The following is a 20,876-nucleotide window of genomic DNA, read 5'->3' as shown; positions in this document are numbered from 1 at the left end:
GTCTCATTTGAGCATTTCACAATCCTTAGCATATTTATCCCCATTTTGTGTACTGGAAATAGAAACACAAATAGCTTAAATGACTTGCCCATGGTCTCATAGTGGTAGAACAGGGAGCCTATCCCAGAACTACCCGCTCCAGCCTAGCACCAAAGTACTGAACCAGCCATCCTCTGTACATATGGCCACACTTAATGGAAACCACCTGGAGAGTGGCAGCTGGCAGCCAGACAGATTAGCCATACTAATTTCACAGCAGCTCAGTACCAAGGGTGCCATGTTGTAGCAGGAATAAGCTCGCATGGAAGGAGCCATTTCCTTGATTGATATAAAAACACTGCCTAGCTGAGAACCCCTGGTGGAGTAATGTGAGTAAAACTAGCATTGGAGTGAACACTGCTGGACACTAAATCTGTCTTGCACTCCAGGTGAGTGTGTACCCTTTGTGGTGCTTATGGGCTACTGCCAGAGTGGCCTCCATTTAAACAGGGCTGGGACAAGGGCATTCAGCTCTCAGGGGGAGAAATAGTACCAGTCTGATCCCCGGCACAGAGGCTTTGATGCAGAGATGAAAAACAACAACCTGAGATGGAGCATGAAAAAGGAACATTAGTATGAACAGGAGACTGCATTTCAGAGCAGGCGACTGTTAGAGAAGCCAAGTTTTCCTTTACCCATCGCTGAGAGATAGCGGTGTTGGCAGAGAGTGAAGGGGAGTGAAGAGCCCTCTGGGACAACCCAAACATACATAATCAGTGTGTGACGGGGCGATTGCAGCGCCTCCCGAGTCCTGCACTTGCCAGCAGCTGGAGGACACATTCGCCAGCGAAAGCACAATTGGTGGAGAATGTGGGTATCTGACTCCTAGCCCTTGAGTTTAGGGGTGCAAAAAATAAAAAAAGGGGAGGGGGGTAGAAGGGTAGAAAGATGGACCCAAATAAGGTATTTGAGTGGCTGGCTGAGCAGCAGCAACAGCAGCAGACTCAGCTGCTACAACAGCTGGCGGCTCAGCAACAAGATCAGCAATGACAATTATTAAGAGAGCTGGCCAATCAACGGCAAGCCCAGCAGGAGCAGTGGCTCCTGCAGGGAGCAGTGGCTCCTGCAGGGAGGGGCTTTAGGGCAGGCTACTGGAGGGGCCTTCAGGCAGTTGGAGGAAGGGCCTGTTGGGGTGCCCCACTTGCCAATATGCCTGTCCAAAATGGGGCCTTAGGATGACCCTGAGGCATCCCTCGTGACATTCAAAAGGGTAGGCACGGTGGCCTGATGAACATTGGGCCACCCACCTCGCCCCTATTTGTCTGGAGCAGTCCAGCTGGCTTATCACAGTCTAGCTCCAAGGGTTGCACTGAATTACCACAAAGTAAAAGAAGCCATCCTAGATCAAGTCGGGGTCACACCCGAGACATATAGACAGAAGTTCCATCAGGAGCGAGCGTTATCCAGTGGGCCTATGGCCCCGGGCGGTGGCCCAGCGGCTTAAGGAAGCCTGTTGGAGGTGGTTGGAGCCTGAACGCTAGTCCAGTGCCCGACTCATGGACGTTATAGTGTTAGAACAGTTTCTTCAGATTTTGCCAGGAGGAACGCAAATGTGGGTGCGCAGGTGGCAGCCCACGGCCCTAGCTGAGGCCGTCACGCTGATGGAAGACTACTTGGTGGTTGAAGGGCCTGGAGAAGGAATTAAGGCAATACCCATAAGACAGGGAGAACGTCAGGGGTTGGGGCAGGCACGGACCCCACGGGGCGGTCGGGGCCGAGGTATGAGCTGGCTTTCAATGGGGACAGAGGATAAGAAGCCAGTGGAGGTAGAAGGGCCAGTAGACAATATCAGCAAGGGGGAAAGGGGAGTGAGGTGGGAGGAGATTGGACAGCCCACTGGGAGTGCAGCCAGAAGGGGCATTTTTGGCGGGACTGTCCCTTTATGGACTGCTCCTTTGGGCAGGTCATGGACTTGACTCATAGAGCCTGACCTCGAGGCACGGAGAAGCTCCTCATCTGAGTAAGGGTAGAAGGGACAGCGGTAAGGGCCTTGCTGGACTCTGGGTGTGGGCAGACAATGGTAAGAGCAGCCTTAGTCCCCCAGGTGGAGGGGGTAGGAACCCCTATTTGGATGAAGTGCATCCATGGGGACGTACGGCTGTATCCCACAGCTTGGGTGCGGATTGCCAACAACCAGGAAGAGGTAATTTGTCAGGTAACATTAGTGCAGAAGTTGGAATACCCCATATTGTTGGGGTGGGACTGGCCTGGGTTCCATTGCTCGCTAGAGGCCTGGGGTCAGTGGGCCCCCTTGGATTCCAGTAGCAGGGAGGAGAGGAATGCCCTGGTTGGCCACAAGGTGGCCCTCAAGATGGCATCAGATTCCCGAGACTGAGCTCCGGCGATGGGGGGCCAGGAGACCCCCCTAGCTGATGAGGAACTGGCCCAAGGATGGGTAGGAGTGGAACTGAGCCAGGCTTGGGAGCAGACGGGCAAAGACCTGGTGAACCAAGACCAAGGAGGACGGAGGAGACAGGGCCCCATTTCAAGGTACGGGGGGGACCACATATATCATATAATGGGGGACAGGGGAAGGGACGTGGACAGGTGAGGCAGTTATTGGTGCCAATGTGCTTCCAGAAGCAAGTGTTGGAGCTGGTGCATGCCAACCCCTGGGCCGGGCACCTAGAGAGAGAAAAGACCCTACGACAGGTCACGCAAAGGTTTTTTTGGCCTGGAGTACATAGGGAAGTGCACGAGTATTGTAGTTCATGCCTGGAGTGCCAGCTTATGCAGTCACAAGGTGGGCTGAAGGCCCCTTTAGTCCCCTTGCCCATGATCAGGGTACTCTTTGATCGGGTGGCTATGGATTTGGTAGGCCCCCTAGAGCGATCCTGGGTGGGCCATCAGTATATACTAGTATTGGTGGATCATACCACCCGATATCCAGAAGTGGTCCCCTTGAGAAATTCCACTAGTGGCGGAGTTGGTGAAGATTTTTGCTAGGGTGGGAATCCTGCGAGAAATACTAACTGATCAGGGGACAAATGTGTCTTCCAAACTGATGGCAGAGTTGTGTAAGTTGTTACATATTAATATCTTGCGGACCTCTGTCTACCATCCGCAAACTGACAAGTTGGTAAAGCGGTTTAATCGCATGCTCACGGAAGACCCCCAAGATTGGGATAAACTGCTGCCGGCTCTGTTATTCATGGTGCGGGAGGTACCCTAGTCTTCAACGGGATTCTCCCCATTTGAGCTTCTGTATGGGCATCTTAGACTTGCTCAAGGAGGCATGGGAAGAAGACGGTACCTTATGTCCTATGCTTAAGGGAAAAATTGCGGAGGTTAGGGGGGAGAGGAGCACCAGGGTCAGTCAGTGTATGCGGGAGGACACAACCGCCCCGACGATGATGCGGGTGTAACTCTGAGGGGGAGCTTACGGCGCAACAGGGAGCTTACAGCGTAACACATTTGAGCATCCCCTGCCAGCAAATGAGCATCCCCTGCCAGCCCTCTACCGTTTCTGCCTGTAGCGTCCAGCTCCATCAATTATTTCCTATATAGCCCTTGTCAATGTCAACCTTAGTTTTAAAAAAGTAGAGAGAAACAAAACAAACTTTAAAAATCCCCATTGGACATATGAATTACTGATGCTCTCTCACTACTTCTTCTCTCTGGCTTCGTCTAAACTGCCAGTTTTTTTGGCAGAAAATATGCTAATGAGGGACTCATTAACATAAATCGTGATCTCATTAGCATATTTTCTGCCAAAAATACTGGCAATATAGACAAAGCCGTTGGCAGCTGCTGTTTGGGTTTCCTGTCTCACACTTTCAAGGTAAAAAGAAATGCACCATATGAGGACTCCCCAAAGTAGCACGATTTTCCCATTTGCCCCACAACCCATTCATGTTCCATCTTCTATTTCGGTATTTATGACAGAAGGCTAGTTTGCTTTTTGGTATTGCTCTAATCCTCTCTTAACTGAGGGGAATGTCACCCGGATGGTGACCCCCTTCTCCCCAAGCCTGGAAAAACACTTCCTAGCCCTGGCTGCCAGAGCTGATAAACTGTGATCTGTATGAATGAAATGTCTCCTGGGATGTATTGGGAATGTATAAATCTGATGGCACAGGATGAGCATGTTTGAACTTGTTATCTATGGGAGGCCAAGCAGAAGCTCTATGTGGGGTGGGAATGAAGACTACTGATGACATACCTTGTGGGACCCCAGAAGTGTATGCACGTGTTGAAAAAACACCCTACTCCTACTTACCCCAGCCCCGAGAGAGGTGTGAGTAACAGTTATGATACAGCGTGATCTTCTGAGCTACTCAAAAGTGTTTAAGATGTCTTAGAAAAACAAAAGCAATGCAAAACACCTCCTAGGATTTTTTTAAATTAAAAAAAATCTCAATACTTATACTCAAATGACTAAAGAGCTCATGTTAACATTCCCCATTTAAAATACAGCATCAGCCTCCTTGTAAAATGAGCTTTGAAGTGCTGAGCTGACAAACCCCAGGGGAAAGCGTGGCTTTTATTAACAACTGCTGGTGCACTTCAGGAACCTCATTCTAATGTATAGTGAAAACCTTTTCTGCAAGAGTAAAAGGAATCATTGGATCGGGAAACCCACTGGACATGGCAGGACAAATTAGTGCTGTGTTACTGTCTGTTCCCATACTCTGTCCTTTGGTTCCTTTGAGGGTTATGAAAGTTTGATTTAAATACTGATTTGAATATTGATTTCAAATAAAGGTGGGTTTAAATATTCTTAGAGGAGAAATGATTCATTTACCATTTTGTCTGATTTCCATTATGGTAGGGACACTAAATATGTTGCAATAGACCAAACTGAAAATATTGTAGATATAAGTGTAACATTTTCAAAAGTGACCTAGAAGTTTTAGTTCCACTGTTAAGATCTAGATCCTCCAATGTGAGTCTGGCAGCCAAATACATCTGAGGACCTTTCCCTAAAATATTTGTGGAAAGGGGACTCTGGGTCTTATATCACTTAGGCATATTTGAAAATTGTATACCTCATCCATAATATTTACCACTATGATCTATTGCAACATTTCCTTTTCAATAATGGATACACAATACAAACACAGATAATACAAGATACAAATTTTACCCCGGGCCAATATTTAGATGGATCAAAATTAATGCTGCTCTCTAATATTCAGGTGTGAATGAAGGCAGAAAAGAGCCAGATTTATTTATGTAATGTGAGAAGTGGCCCAAAATTCCATCATCTCATAAGGCTATATTATACCGATCTAATGTACATTTGAGAGAGTTTGTGCATTTGTCTGTCTGTCTTTCTGTCTGTCTGTTCATCCATCCGTTTGTTCAAGAACTCCTCCTAAATGGTAAAAGATAGGAAAAGTGGAATGCAGTTAAAGTAAGGACAGAGTTCGACTGTGTCAGGGCAATGGCATGTGCATGGAATGGGATTGTTTGTCATCACACAGAAAGGGAGGGCTGTGATAGCAGGGACAGCTATACTCCCAAAGGACTACATGGGGAAGCAAGCATACCAACCCTGGGAAGTAGCTGCCAGCCAGCACAGCCCTCATCACCCTTGACTGGCCTGGGGGAGCAGCCACTGACCACTCTCACTCTCTGCCCTGCCCTCCCTCTCCTCTGATCCCCTTCACACCTCCCAAACCCCTGCTCTGACTTCTGCACCTCCACCCCTTGTCCTGAACCCTCTGCCCCCTCCCCTCAGCCCCTCACACCTCAGAATCCCTGCCCTCAGCCCCACCTAGCCCCCAGCCCTGATTCCTGCACCCCTACACCTCCAGCCTTCCACCCTTGTTACCCAAATACACCCCAAATACATTTGAATTTATAGTTCTAGTGGCTATGTACAATATTCTGTGTTTATAGAATGCCAGTGCTTCAAAAATATTGAATTTTGCTGGCACCAGAACTTATGCCTTTTTGTTTAACTTCCCTGTTAATACAGAAGACTAAAAAAAAAAATCTCTGGAATTTTGTTATAATCTGTATGAGGTGAAAGGGGGAGGAGAGCATCATTCATTGTGCACCCTTGTTGATCACAGAAAGGTTGGCTCCTTTGTTCCCTTTGCATTGTACAATGCAGCTGACAGATAAAGCAGCCAAGGAAGGTGATGCACACTGGGACCATTAGAGGCCAACACACACCTCAGAAAGTGAAGAGGCACAAAATAAATATATAGATTGGGGACAAATCAGAACTGGGGTTCCCAACTACCCTGGCAGTGCTGCTGTTAATCTAGGTGCTTCATGAATTACATCCACGAGGTACAGCTTTATTGTGTATGCTGTGCACATTTCCTTGTAACAGTCAGACATCTTTACCTGTTCTGACCTTATCAAACAGATAAGGCTGGGGAGAGTCCCTATTACCTAGAAATAGTATCGACTGCCAAGTCTTCACCTGGTCAAAGCAGCACTATCTAGTCTAAAAGCTTTAGATGGGCAAGATGTATTTGGCCTTGCAGCAACTGTTCCAAAACTATTTGTGGGCATTAGAGAATGAGCTATATGATAATGGTGCTCAAAGAAGCACTAGTTTAATAGATTCTTAGGGTTTAAGGGCAGAAGGGGCCACTGTGTTTACTAGTCTGACTTCTTGCCTAATACAGGACAACGTACTTTGTTGGCCCAGATGCTTTAGCTAGTCCATCTCCCAGATATCTCCAGTTGTGCTACTCTTACTCCGGCTGTACATCGTTGACTCCCATGCATTATCCCACTGAAACCAATAGGGCAATTTAGACAATTAGCATTCACCTGTGTGAGAAGAGTTTCCACAATAGCATGCTCTAGAAGCATTATGAGGTGCCAACTTTGCACCAGCTGTGTCTCCCCCCATGTGGGAGGAATCATCCAGTTCTCTTGAGGACAGTGAGCTGGCATGAGGCTGAGGACTGAGCCTACGTGTTCTGAGGCTAAACAGGGAAGATGACGGAATTGCACTCTCTTCCCACTTACAAAGAGTTGCAGGGAGCGGGAGGACTCTTAAATATGTACGGAAGATCTGTTGTGAAGCTGTCCAAGAGTACAGAGTGTACTCTTGAGTGTATGCAAGTGAATAGTATGGCTGATCAGAGGGTTTTTTTTTTCCACAGAAACCCTGTCTTTTGTATGAAACAGTGAATTTTTGACAGTAAAGGCAGAAAGTGTCTACCTAAAAATTTTCTACTATTTTGGTAAAAATACCAGTAAAGCCAATTTTTGGCCAAAAATATATTTCAGCAGTTTCCAGATTATTTTTTTGGTTTTCCAAATAAAAGTCTTTTTTTTTAAATTGTTTTTGACCTGCTATAGTAAACAATGCTATTGAGACCAATAGGACTTCCCAAGTGTGGCACGTTAAGCACATGCTGTGAGCATGAGTTATGTGTGTCAGAGTTCAATGAGACTTTTGGGGCAAGATTAGCAAAAAAGTCCCTGAGGACTCTCAAAATTTTGATCTCTCTATTCCTAATTCCTATATTCTTCCCTAATTTAAGTAAAAATACTGTGAAAATAAATAAGATTTTGAAAGACCCTCAGTTTCCCCCAATGTCATGTCATATTTACACTGAAAAGTGGAGTATAACTGGAACATAGATATCCAGGTCAGTTGGATCTGTCAATGAGGAAAACACACCATGAAATTTACAGCTTTTGGCATGAGAAATGGAGTTGAAAAGAAAATTTGAGGACTCTTTGGATGTTTCAATGGCTAGACAGACACAACTGAATTTTGTAATGCACACAAAGAAACATATTATTTTTAAGAACTTGCATTTCATTTCCCGCAGAAAGAGTTCTGTCACTTGCATAAGAGATTGCAAATCAGTTAAAGGATATGGTGAACATTGGCTAAACCTATTAGATGCTGGCGGGGGTGTATGAAAGAGAGAGCATATTAGGCCGTCACCAGTGTAGATTGACAAGAGTGCAGAATTTTAAGAAGCTTGATGCCTAATTTCTCCTTGTGCTGTCATTGGACTGGTTTGACTGTGCCGTGCCCAGATTCTCAGAAGAGCTTTTTATGTTATGTGACTAGTGAGTGTTGAGTGCGTCTGAAAGTCTGACCTCACATGCCAGTGAGCTGCAGGCCTGAAGGAAAAGCCTTAGAATCACAGGGGTGACCATTGCAGTATGTCTCAGCTGACTCAATGCGAAGCATTGACTTAGGGACAGAAGGCTCTTTTGGCATACATAAGACCTAGCGAATGGAAAGTTTCTCAAGTCTCTTCATATGAAAACTGAGATTCTGAAGAGTATAAAATCCTTCCAGACAGGTGCTATTTCCAGCTTTAGTATCCCTGAGCATTCTTCACACTGAACTGAAAATGCTCTTCCTTCTTACTTTATTACATTGCCTCTAGGTGGAGCCTGTTGTATAGAGATTGCTCTGTAATTAATGTACAGCCTGCATATGTTAAAGAGAGAGCTGCAGTGCTTCTGTGAATCAGATGGCTCTGCCTCATTTTGTATTTTGATGCTATATAGATCAAATCAGCTAGGTCAAAAAGCCAAGTACCTGTAATGCTTTCTGAGTTTTATATGCAATGCATTCTGGGAAACTGGTTCTCCCAGAAGTGTATGATGGGTCTGCCTATGATGCTGCATTTGAAATGCATGCTAGCAATGTGGATGGCATTTCTGTGAGGCTATGCCTAGACTGGAGGCTTCTGTTGGAAGAAGCCTTTTATGGAAGAAATCTTCTGAAAAAACTTCTTCTAAAAGAGAGCATCCACACACAAAAGTGCATCGAAAAAGTGATCTGCTTTTTCGAAAGAGAGCATCCAGACTGATTGGACGCTCTCTCACATTAAAGACCACCCGGAACCACTTCAGGCAGGGCTTTCGGTTGCCAGTTGCTTCCAAGTGCTGGTGCTAGAGCCTTGCAGAGACACACATTTAAAGAGACCCCCCCCCATAGCCAGACAGAACCCCCTCTCCCCCTCCTCTCTCTGACATCCTTGGAAGAGAGAATCCTTGAGAGTGAAACTCTGTCTTCAAAGGCTCCAGGGCCTCCAGAGGTGCTGGAATAACAATGGCCCTGGATGCTAGACAGGAACCAGATAACAGCGGCAATTGGGCCAGCAGGCGGTCGGGGACTTCGGGCTGCCTTTGGCTGGTACCAGTATTGATACACCTACACACACTGTTCCAGAAGAGGAATCTGGAACAGAAAAAGGATGTCTGGCCCTAATGATTTAGTTACCTCCACCTCACAGGTGCAAATTAAGCATTGGACCCCCTGTGGGAATGGGCGTCACAAAGACGTTCCAACTTAATTGGCATTTTAATGACAAGAGAAGTGTCTACGTGACCACAAGGGTATAAAGTAGGGGCCCTGTGCCCCACTCTAATTGGAGATCCACTCATATATCTGCTGGTCAGGCGTTCTTGGACCCCTGAGACTTTAGGAATGCCTTAGTCTAGTACTGACTGCTTCCCATTGGGATTGAGAGAAACGCTGGCTTCGCCGGAGTAAGGATCGCAGGGGTGAGAATATACCTGCTAGGTGTCTATTTTTGCGTGCATTCAATAAGAGCTCAGAGAACCAAAAGGGTTTCATGGTACCTGTAAGTGACTTTTATTGTAATTTCTGTCTTGTCCTTTTGTAGTGGTTGTGTCATCTGTAACACAGCAGTAACATTTAACAACTAAGCTTGCCTTGTAACTATAAAATAGTAACTGTTTAAGCTTTCAACCTGACTCCTCCTGTTGCTGTAACAGAACCAGACACAATTAAAAGAATCACAGCCAGTCAGGGGTAAACGCAGTAAGAGATTAGCGTTGGGTTGTGCTGCCTCCACGGGGGCAAACTCTTGGGGCGCCCGTCAGCCTTCCTGGCTGCCCGCTGTGAAGGGACTTTTGTCCTAGCAGTCTGTGACAGAGCACGGATGCCCCGCCACTGGGAAGACGTGGCAGCCAGGATTCCCGGCTGCTGGACCCCTCCCCCGCACCCATGTGGTGCATGCTCGTGCCAAATGCCGGGCGCTTTAAATGCCGGCAGCGTGACTGGGGGTGGGGAGAGAGGACTGCCCTCCAGAGCAGGAGGCAGGGAAGAGCCGGAGGTAATGGAGGAGGCACCCTACCAGCAGCACAAAGAGCCAGCGGGTCCACCTGTCGGGGGGAGGGGGGAGCGTTCCGATCCCCTGGCCAGGAGAGGAGCAGCCTGCAGCTGAGCGACGGGCTGAGGTGGCGCCCCCTGGGGAAGCAGACGGCGTCCTGGCTGGAGATACCCGAGAGCCAGGTACCCCAGTCTGGGAGAAAGGGAGGGATAGGAAGGAACCCAGGGCAGGCTTGTCCCGTGCGGCTGGAGACTTGCGGAACAGAATCCCGCTCCAGCCTTAAAGGGTCGGTGTTCTCCAACCCCTACGGCCCTGGGTTGGGGCCTGGAGGTGAGGGTGGGCCCGAGTCCCCCTACCCACACCCCTTCTCCCTCTCTCGCCCAAAGGGAAGACAGAAAGAAGTGGAGTGACTTTGAAGGGCTGCGGCAAGTGTGGCAGCCCATCTAGTATGCTGGGCAGAATACTCCTCCCCCGGGTGGGGGCCCTCGAACCAGGGGGGTGAGCCCCCTAGGGGGGCCTCTAGGACAGAGACCCACTAGGAAGGGGTGGCATGGTTGAAGGGTTGGTAGAATAGCCAGCACGCCCAGGGGACTGGGAGGCATTGGGAGGGGGGGCTTGGCCCCTCCCCCCATGTCCCTTCTGCCCACCCGCCCAGAGGGCAAGAGGAAAAGGGAGGCAGTGCCGGGAAGTGGTAGTTGGAACCCCCACGGTGTGCCCCCCGACACAGTCAAAGACTCGGGTGTATCTTTGGGGCGCCCATCAGCCTTCCTGGCTGCCCACTGCGAAGGGACTCTGTCCTAAGAGTTGAAGACTCGGGTGTGTGCATGTCGCACAGGATACTGACATGCTGGTGCATGAGGTATTCCCGGACCCGGGCACACTTTTGGGTCCCCCGGCTCTGGCAGCTGGCCCAAGTGGTGTGGCTCGCTTCTCAGTCCCGACTTGTCCAGCTGTGGAGAACACAAAGAGGGAGAGGTGGTCAGTCATCCATGCACGCACTGACTCTGAGGCTGTGCCCTCCTCTGTGAGCAGTGATCAATAGTCCCGGGGGCAGAGAAGGGGGATGTCCCAGGAGCAAGGCCATGTGTGGCCTTTACAGTGGGCCATGCTTCACAGGGGCCCTGAGGTGCCCAGGGAACCGTGCTGCCTGCTTCTCGCACGCCCCTCCCTGGCCCATGGACAAGCAGGCAAGAGAAGTACCCGACCACAGTGGGATCCCCTCATGGGCAGCACAAGAGCTGGGAGCAGCCTGGCCCTCCCTGGTGTCCACACACACACCTGCGGTGGGAACAGGTGATACCTCGCACGTGCAGTCATGCCCGTGTGCTGTGTGCAGCACTCCTCAGTGTGTCTGGAGTCGTGCCTGTGCCCTTGTAGCTAGCCTGCTTCCAGCCGTGGCAGGTGCTGGGAGGGCCCCTCCCCTCCCCCCGGGGCAGGATGTGTGTGGCCTCCCCTGAGCCTGGCAGCAGGATCCCACCCATGCTCAGGAGCTGCCTGCTGTGTCCACATGGTGTACACTAATGCTGCATGTGGTTCCTCGTGTGTGCACTGCAGCATGATGTCCTGCCCAAGCAGCCCGAGAGACACTTGTACCCTGCCCCTTATGCACCAGCCTCTCCTGCTCTGTGTGTGTGACAAACTAAGACCACTCACCTGAAGATCCCTCCCTGGTGTTCTACGAGCCCTTGAAGACATCCTGGCTGACAGGCACCAGCTCCAGGGATAGGGTAAGGGTGTCCGTCTCCTCCTCCTCCTCCGGCTGGCCCTGGTCCTCCTGCTCCTTCTTCACTGTGACCTTTGCCCGGGCAACAATGGGAGTCTGGAGGCTGGAGTCCTCCACAAAGGGTGGGGAAGATGTTTCTCCACTCTCCAGAATCTGGTCCAGCTCCTGGTAATAGGGGCAGGTGCAGAGTCCTGCCCCTGAATGTGGTTATTTTGAAAGAAAACCCTTCTTTCAAAATTACCCTTAAACCTGATTTTATAAGGAGTATAACGCCCTTGATGGCTTTCATTTGCAAATTTTAAATCATAGAATCATGGACTCATAGGGCTGGAAGAAGCCTCAGGAGGTCTAATCCCAACTAAATCAAACTAGCTAGGGCTTTGGGAGGGATAGCTCAGTGGTTTGAGTACTGGGCTGTTAAACCCTCGGTTGTGAGTTCAGCCTTTGGGGGGGTGTTTAGGAATCCAGAGCAAATCTATCAGGGATGATAGTTGGTCCTGATGGGAGGGCAGAGGACTGGACTCACTGACCTCTTAAGGTCCCTTCCATTTCTATGCGATAGATAGATCTCCATTTATTATTATTATTTTTGTCAAGCCGAGACTTAAAAATCTGTAGGGATGGAGATTCCACCACCTCCCTAGGTAACCCATTCCAGCCATAAACCATCCCATACTCCATATCTTTAACTACACGTAAGAATGATACATACACCAAAATAAGTTATATAGATTCCACAGATTTGAGACTTTAAAATGAGCTTTTGTGGGCACAACCTGCTTCTTCCGATGAATGGAGTTTATGGGGTTTGGTCCAGTTTTCAAATAAATAACACAGAGAGGGGTGGGGTAGGGGAGAGGAAAAAGAAGGAGAAAAAGGGGGGAAAGAAATTGCCAATAGGAGTGTCCATGCTAAATGAAGCTTATAAGAATACTTAGTACCCACTTTAAATGCCCTTTGCTTGGTTTTTTTTTATGTCATTTGGATGTGGAATATAGCAGGTCACTCATAGAATATTTATTAGACTCAATCTAGGCACTAGTTGTTTGGCTCTCACTAGTTGTTTGGCTCTCACAAATAAATTAGCCAGCAAAGACCATTTCTGAGCAGCTGAGTTTCTCCTGACTGGATAAAGTTGCTGTCTGAAGCAATTTCAATTTTCCTGTTTACAGTTTATTTCCCTTGGTTACACTCCATGGTGTAACATGTCCTACTAAGTATTAAACCCATCCGAGATTTTGGCTCCCCTCTGCTGCAAATATCCTGCCATGCCATGTAAAAACCCATAACATTTGTCCTTGCAATGCTAAGCTTGTGCAGAATGATGATGTGGGAAAGGGTGTATATTCGTGTATCTGGAAATTCAGAAGACTGCTGGAGTGATGGAGGATTTTTTTTATGTGCTTTACAGATGGGGCTTGGAGATGTCAGTGGAGTTATCAGGGGAGGGATATGCATCTTTTAAGGACCCATTGTAGTAGGTGGCTGGACTTTCTGTGTCCTCCCTGAACCACTGTCACAGAGTGACTCAGAAAAGCACATAAGGGATTACTATGGGAATCTTTTATAGAAAAGGCATTTTGCTGTAGCTGTCTCTCTTTGTGCATCTCAAAATATTCTTTGGACAGAGAATAGCTTGTTTTCAATGTCATTTCCTCACTCGATTGGGGAGGGAGTGATGAAAATTTAATCCCCCCAAAAAAACAACCCTGAAAAGATGTTTGGTGCACTTGTGGGTTGGCATGGCTCTTCCTTCCTTCCTTCCTTCCTTCCTTCCTCACTTTACCTCTTCCCTCTAGTTTATCTTTTCTCCATGTAAGCAGGTCAGGATAAACTCTACCCTGACATCTGGTGGTGAATTGTGGCAAATGGTGCAAAAAGACTTCAGGGGCTGATCTTGTTTGCATAGGCACATCCACCCCGCCTAGTATGAGCTCACAGCAGCCCAAATGGTCACTTTGGCCGCTGTGGGATCCCCAGTCTCTCTGTTATTGAGGCAGGGGGGATAAAGTGTTGTTACCCTGATTATGTGAATCAAGGACAGTGGGACAGTGGAACTGTTTTATGACAGAGAGATTTGCCATCAACTAAGTAGCACTTGCTAGACAAGGGTCATGGGTTCCAAACCCAGTGATGGGAGAAAGGCTGGGGACAGGTATTTTTTTACCTGGTGGTGGGGCCCCACCAACTGCACCCCCTCCCTCTTGGAATATCAGAGCTAATTTGGATTCCATTAGGAGTCTAGTTACAAGCTGCTGAGCTGACTTCACTTTGGGCCAATGGTACACTAGCACTGAGGCTCCTCTACTATGAGCTGAACTTACTAAAGAGCTGAAATCACTGAGTGCTGTGGGGAGCCTGAAGCTAAATTGCTGAGCTGCTAGCAGAGCAGTTTGCAGGAATGACCCAGTGGAGCAGCTGGCGGGAACAACTAGTGGGTGGCTGGTAGGAGCAGTGGGAGGCGGCCTGCAGAGTGGCTGGTGGGAACGACCAGCAGGCAGACTGCAGAGCGGCTGTTGGGAATGACTGGCAGGCAGCTGGTGGAGTGGAACGAGACGGAGAGGTGGAGCAGAGCAGATCGCGAGGACAGCTGGATCAGCTTGCAGCACAGCAGGTGGAGTGGCTCATGTTAAAGGTGGCAGCAGAACCCTATGGAGAGGCGGGGCCTTTGGCGGACCACGTAAGGTGTATCAACTCCCCGCCCCCTACGTTCCACCCGGGTTGGGAGGTAAAAACCCTGCGGGTAAATTTTTGAACCCTGGGGCGGCACTGACCCGGGACAGAGAAATTTGAGGTGTCAGGCTTTGGGACTTTGGGTGTTTTTTGGACTGCTGGACTCAAGAGACTCTTGGGCTATGTCTACACTGGCAGCTTCTTGTGCAAGAACTCTTTTGCGGAAGAGTTCTTCTGCAAAAACTCTTCCAGAAGAGAGCGTCTACACTGCCATGTGCTTTTGTGCAAGAGCATCCGTGCCAGTGTAGATGCTCTCTTGCACAAGAAAGCTCTGATGGCCATTTTAACCATAGGTCTTTCTTGTGTAAGAAATTCATGTTGCCTGTCTACACTGGCCTCTTGTGCAAGAACAGTTGTGCAAAAAGGCTTATTCCTGAGTGGGAGCATCAGAGTTGTGGTGCAAGAAGCCCTGATTTCATACATTGGAACGTCAGTTTACTTGTGCAAGAACACGCGGCTAGTGTAGACAGGCAGCAAGTTTTTGCACAAGAGCAGCTGCTCTTGTCCAAGATCACACCAGTGTAAACACAGACTTGGACTATGTCTACACTGGCAGCTTCTTGCGCAAGTATGGCCTTTCTTACGCAAGAATCCGTAGAGAGTCCACACTGCCTGCCCGCTCTTGCGCGAGGAAATTTGCAGTGCAGCATGGTAAGAGAGGGCTTCTTGCACAAGAGCTATGCTCTTTTTTAACAGGTGTAAGCCCTCTTGAGCAGGAACTCTTGCGCAAGAGGGCAGTGTGGACGCTCGGCAGGGATTTCTTGCGCAAGAAAGCCCTATGGCTAACATGGCCATCAGAGCTTTCTTGCACAAGACAGCGTTCACACTGCCATGGGAGCTCTTGTGCAAAAGCACAGCTCACACATGGCAGTGTGGACATTTTCTTGCGCAAGACTTCTTGCACAAGAACCCTTGCGCAAGATGCCGCCAGTGTAAACATAGCCTTGGGGTGTTGGACTCTTGGGGACTTTGGGTGATTCTTGGCTGGGGGTGGGTGTTTGCTCATGTTTAGTCTATTAATCCTAGTTGTGGTGGTTTCCCAATTTAATGCTGATGTCAGTTACCTCATGTCATTAAAGATTTGCTGCTATACTGAGGCTCTGTGCTTGTGAGAGGGGAAGAATTACCTCTTTGAGGTGCCCAGGGGTGTGTGTAAGATTTCCCAGGTCACTGGGTGGGGGCTCGAGCCGGTGTTGCATTATGTTGTTGGGAGGGGACCCCTAGGTACTGAACCCGGCCCTTGCTGCTATTAACTCGGCCTGGCAGAAGGGTTACAGCCACAAGAGAAGAGAGGGCATGGAGGAAAATAAGAAAAAAAGCACACAACCCCTCAATCTTTCCCAAGAAAAACCACTGGCATTTTCAACCAGTAATAATACACAGAATTCAGAAGCCTTCTGCCCCAGTTGTTGTGGGCCTTGAATGCTGCATTTGTATGTGTTGTTTGCATTGAAATAAACCTCAGCCAAGGTATCATCCCACATTGGTTGTAGTTACTCATATCAGTGTGCTTTTACATCAAAATAACTATTCCAGAGTACAATGCTAGTGGAAGCAACCCCTTGATGTAGTTGTCAAGGATGACTCTAAATTGTAAGCTCCTTGGGGCAGGGACTTTTTCGCTTTCTGTTTGTACAGCACCTTGCACAATGGGGCCTGCTCAGCGATTAGGACTTCAAGGCCCTACACTAATACAAGTGATAATAAATACCCCCACCTGGGGTTTACCTCAACTATCTTCTTAATGGGGAAAGTGACAGCATTTTGTCTCCACTCAGATTTTATGTTCAGATTAGCTATCTCGGTGTACATTCTACGTTTTTATTACAGCAAAGACAAAGCTGTGAAGACAAACTGTAAAGTAAAATATAAACAAGGATCGGTAAATAGTCTTCTGCATCCCCTCCATTTTCTGAAGTCTGTGGTTGAATTTGTTCAGGTATTTCTGAACTTTCAATAAAGACTTTGCTGAAAGTGACTGTAGCTTAAGTTTAAATAACATTTTCAGACTCTGAAAGAATTTCTGTAATTGTTGCATACAGCAAAGGATGTCATTGTCTGGTGCCTTCAAATGCTGCGCATTGCAGTCTGCAAATACATTTAACCCTGGGAGCGTGGGACACATGGATGTTTTGTGAGACCACACGTGTTCTGTTGCATCCCATTAGTCTGAATGAAAAGGCAAGGGTATCGGTTCCCACCACCAGAGCACCTCCCTTTGGATGCATCCACACAAGCACTCAACAATCCCAGCCTGGATGAGGCCCTCTGGCTATTTCTCCCTTTCTCAGCGTTCCAAGGGAAACAAACAATCCAAAGCCCACAAAAGAGGAACAAAGTTGTGGGCAATTCTAGTCAGGCTATTTTGCCTCTCTTGTATCAGAGGGGTTCTAAGTAGGCTAAAGTCCACCCCAAAGTCACGGGGTCTCCAGAACAAGTTATAGCAGACAGGATCTTCCCCTTTTTTGCTCAGAGGATCAGCGCTCCCATTCTGAGAGGACCAAGGCTCTGCTAGCTACCATGCTTCTTCCTGGAAACTCAACTCCTTTCCAAAGGCTACCCATTACCGTGTCACTTCTTCCTCCTCCGTTCCTGCCATGACTGGCAGGTGTGGCAGGGTCAGGTAATTCCAGTCCAGGGCAACTCCTTAACCCTTTCCTCTCTGGCACTGAGTGTAATCTTCCCATCACAGAACTAATATGCATCCCAGGGACCATATGGGGCTGCTTTGTTCAGTGAACACTGTACTCTCATAATGGGCAGAACAAGGTTAATTCTCAGACCATTAATTCCATATATACACATGATGGATAATTTACTAGAATCATAGAACCATAGAACTGGAAGAGACCTCAGAAGGTCATCAAGTCCAGCCCCCTGCTCTAGGCAGAACCAATTCCAACAAAATCAACCCAGCCAGGGCTTTGTCAAGCCGAGACTTAAACAACTCTAGGGATGGAGACTCCACTACTTCCTTAGGTAACCCATTCCAGTGCTTCACCACCCTCCTAGTGAAATAGTTTTTCCTAATATCCAACCTGAACCTCTCCCACCACAACCTGAGACCATTGCTCCTTGTTCTGCCATCTGTCACTAACAATGACATACAGGTTTTATTGATCAATTTCTGTCTCATGGTATTAAAAACAGCTGCTTAGGAGAAAAAGAGCTGAAAGTAACACAAAGAAGAAGGCTTAGTTGTGACAGCCATGTGGAATAGCTGGTATAAATCCAATGTGTGCCATTTATATAATTCTGTAGTAAATGGAGTAATTTTATTGCAGGTGACTACAAGAGAGAAATGGGGAAGAGAATTTCGGAAAAAGCTATTGCTAAATTCTATTGGCAGTGGTCAAACAAAACATTGTGTCTTCCACAACAGAATGAGATGATTTTATTGTGATCATTTCTGGGTTTTAATCTGTTCTGGGCTCACTGAAAAAATATTGAGCAGGAACTAAAAAATAGTAACTAATGCAATCAGCAGTTCTTTTCAAGAGTGCTTTGTCTGTGCCGGGGCTTATTCACATGGTCTATGGAGACATCAGGCTGGGATCTAGAAAGTCAGTGAGAACCACAGGATTTCTCTGTATCCAGCAGTATGAATTAAAATTAAAAAGTCCCTGTATATTCATTACAGAAAAATCCTTCCTAATATTTACAGCAAGGAACACTACAGCAGAGAACTCAAACAAAGAACTTTATAATCCACCATTAGACTTGGATATTACTATTCAGATCCCAATAGAATTTTTCCAAATATTTGGGGTTTCCATTGGGCTTTATTTTTTTTCTACTTTTGGATCTGATCTTCTCCAAAGTTTTGAGGCATTAGGATATGTTATTTTGATGTGGGTTTATCACAGAAAGGAGCTGGGGAAATTGTAACATGTTGTCCATATATGTTTTTAAGTGAGTGTTTTGAGATAAGTTGCTTGGAAATTAAAATAAACGGCCTAGAGAAGCCATTTTTCTTAGCACTGAACATGTAGGTCTGGATAAAATAAGAGTTAACTTAAATATTTGTCCAAAACCAACACTGTCCTTAGTCCATTTTTAAGGTTTTAAATTTAGTTTCCTTTTTTGTTAGTCTTCCATTTTCACTAGATTCCTGGAACTGTGTTTTTAAACACCATGCACACACATGTGTGCACACACACTCTCTCAACAATTCCTAGCAATACAGAGAAGCAAATCTATTGCTTTTCTGCACCCCTAAACTCTTCAGTGTGGCAAGCCTGTTCCCACGTAGTCTTTGCTTCTCCTGTTTCCCAGGGAATGCCTTTTTAATCCAGTCAAAATCCCCTGTTCTCTGCTGTGTTTCCTGAGCTTTGTTAAACTGCTTCAGCTGACTCGGCCAGATATCTGAGGTGGACTTCAAAGCCCATGGCTTGGCTTTGTCCCTGAAATGTTTTCAGGCAAAGGAAATACCAAGATCCTTACTCCTCTTTCCTGGGTGCATTTGCTGAAGAACCTGTTGGTGAATTAATACAAAGTATGTGCACAGAAACAATTATACTGACCTGGTTATCATATAATATTCATGTTATTACTGGCATCTCCAAATCCACCACATGTGCCGAAACATGGCCCACAATCTAGGATGTTCAGATTGAGTGTTTTGTTTTACATACATTATCTAATAAGGCAAATCCATGGAAATGCATCATACTTGGGTATCCATGCATCACTTGTAATTATAGTTAGCACCTAATATGAAAACATCGTATTTTATTTTCCAGTGCACCCTAAACAGTATGTTTGCATATAATTGATTTTGTTATCAAGCAAACTGAGCGCTTGTGCTTACAGCTACCTTAATCTGATATTATGTGACTACTGAATAGCTGCTTGGACACATGGTACATGTGCATGATAGAGCTACTTGAATGATTGGATGAGAATAATTTGTCATATGAATTCAGCTCTTTCATTCAGTCTGTGTAATAGTGCATCCAAATCATAACTTATATCCATCTGTTCTTCTCCTAGCACTCAGAAACACTGATGTCCACAGTGAAAGCCCTGGCAAATGGGAAACAAAAGGTCACACGTATTTCTTCTCTTTTTAGTGGGACGTCTGCATTGCACCATTTGAAAATCAGTAACTGTCTCTGAAACCAGCCAAGCTTACAAAACAGAAGGAAGTTTTTAAGTGACCTCTGCATATGATGTGAACACTGCACTAGTTAGAGGACAAAGAATGGGGGGATGATAGGGTTCAAAGGAGAGGTGGCTGACTCCCGACTCTGTGATTCAGAATTAATGTACCAAGATATATCTTGAGGGACTGGATGGCTCAGGAAATAGATCACAGATCAGACATTTTTTGTTTCTAAGTGCAAGTTGCAGATTCAAACCTGGCCTAGATTGGTACTAGTAACTGTAATGTGTTATTGTGTGCTGATGTTCAGTGGGTTATTGGAAATTAGTTGCTGCTTTCAGCCCAATGGACATAGATCCTCATGTCCTAATCTATCAGCACCACTAGCAGTACTTGACATGCTGATGGGTAGCCCCAGGAGAGAAACTAAGGACTGAATGAGAGTTGGTGGGGAATCCCCATCTCACCCCTTGAGAAACTCCCTTTAGATCACAGTGGAGGCCAGCGTAGCTGAGGCTCACACCACTGGGTGCACTTAGGGAGCTCATCACCAAGATTAATCAATCCAGCTCCTTTCTCCTGTGCTAGGTTACCTGGGAACAAATGTCAGAACTGATCTAGAGAGCACTAACTGAAGAGCACTTCCTTCCTGCGAACCACAGCTTTGGGGGAGAGAAATGTCCCCCAGGACAGTTTCCCAGACCCTCAGCTGGGTAACTCAGGGAAGTACCATAGAGTGATATCTGCAGAGAATCTGGCTGCCCTTCTCTGAAGCAAGCAGGACAGCCATCCCCAGACTTAGATTATCCAGCATGTTATTTCCCGCCTGACACGGTTATAAGTGTGGCAGTGGCACACTGATTCCGATCTGAGTCAATGCCAATGCATTCATTGGGGTTACTCCAGATTTACATCAGTATATGTGACATCTTATGCTCCACTATGGAAACTACAGATGCATCCACCTAACTTTAGACAGGTGACTAGTCCTCTGAGGAATTCCACTGAATTCAATGGGCCTAACCATGTGTTGAAAGTCAAACATATGTGCTTAATCCCATGCTGTGAAGTCTCCCATGTCCTATGGGGCTGACTTTACAGGGTTATTTTCCCAACACTCATGAATGAGGAATGAGGAAAGAACGTCTGCATTATAAGAGCGGATGGCCTAGAGAGGATAGAGCATGGGATGAATCTGGGGTGCTAGTCCTAGCGCTTCCCCTGGCCTATTGGGTGACCTGGGCAGTCGCTTCCT

This window comes from Pelodiscus sinensis, chromosome 18, assembly GCF_049634645.1.
Source record: "Pelodiscus sinensis isolate JC-2024 chromosome 18, ASM4963464v1, whole genome shotgun sequence".
NCBI classification, from domain to species: domain Eukaryota; kingdom Metazoa; phylum Chordata; order Testudines; family Trionychidae; genus Pelodiscus; species Pelodiscus sinensis.
Note: the sequence above shows the minus strand (reverse complement) of the source record.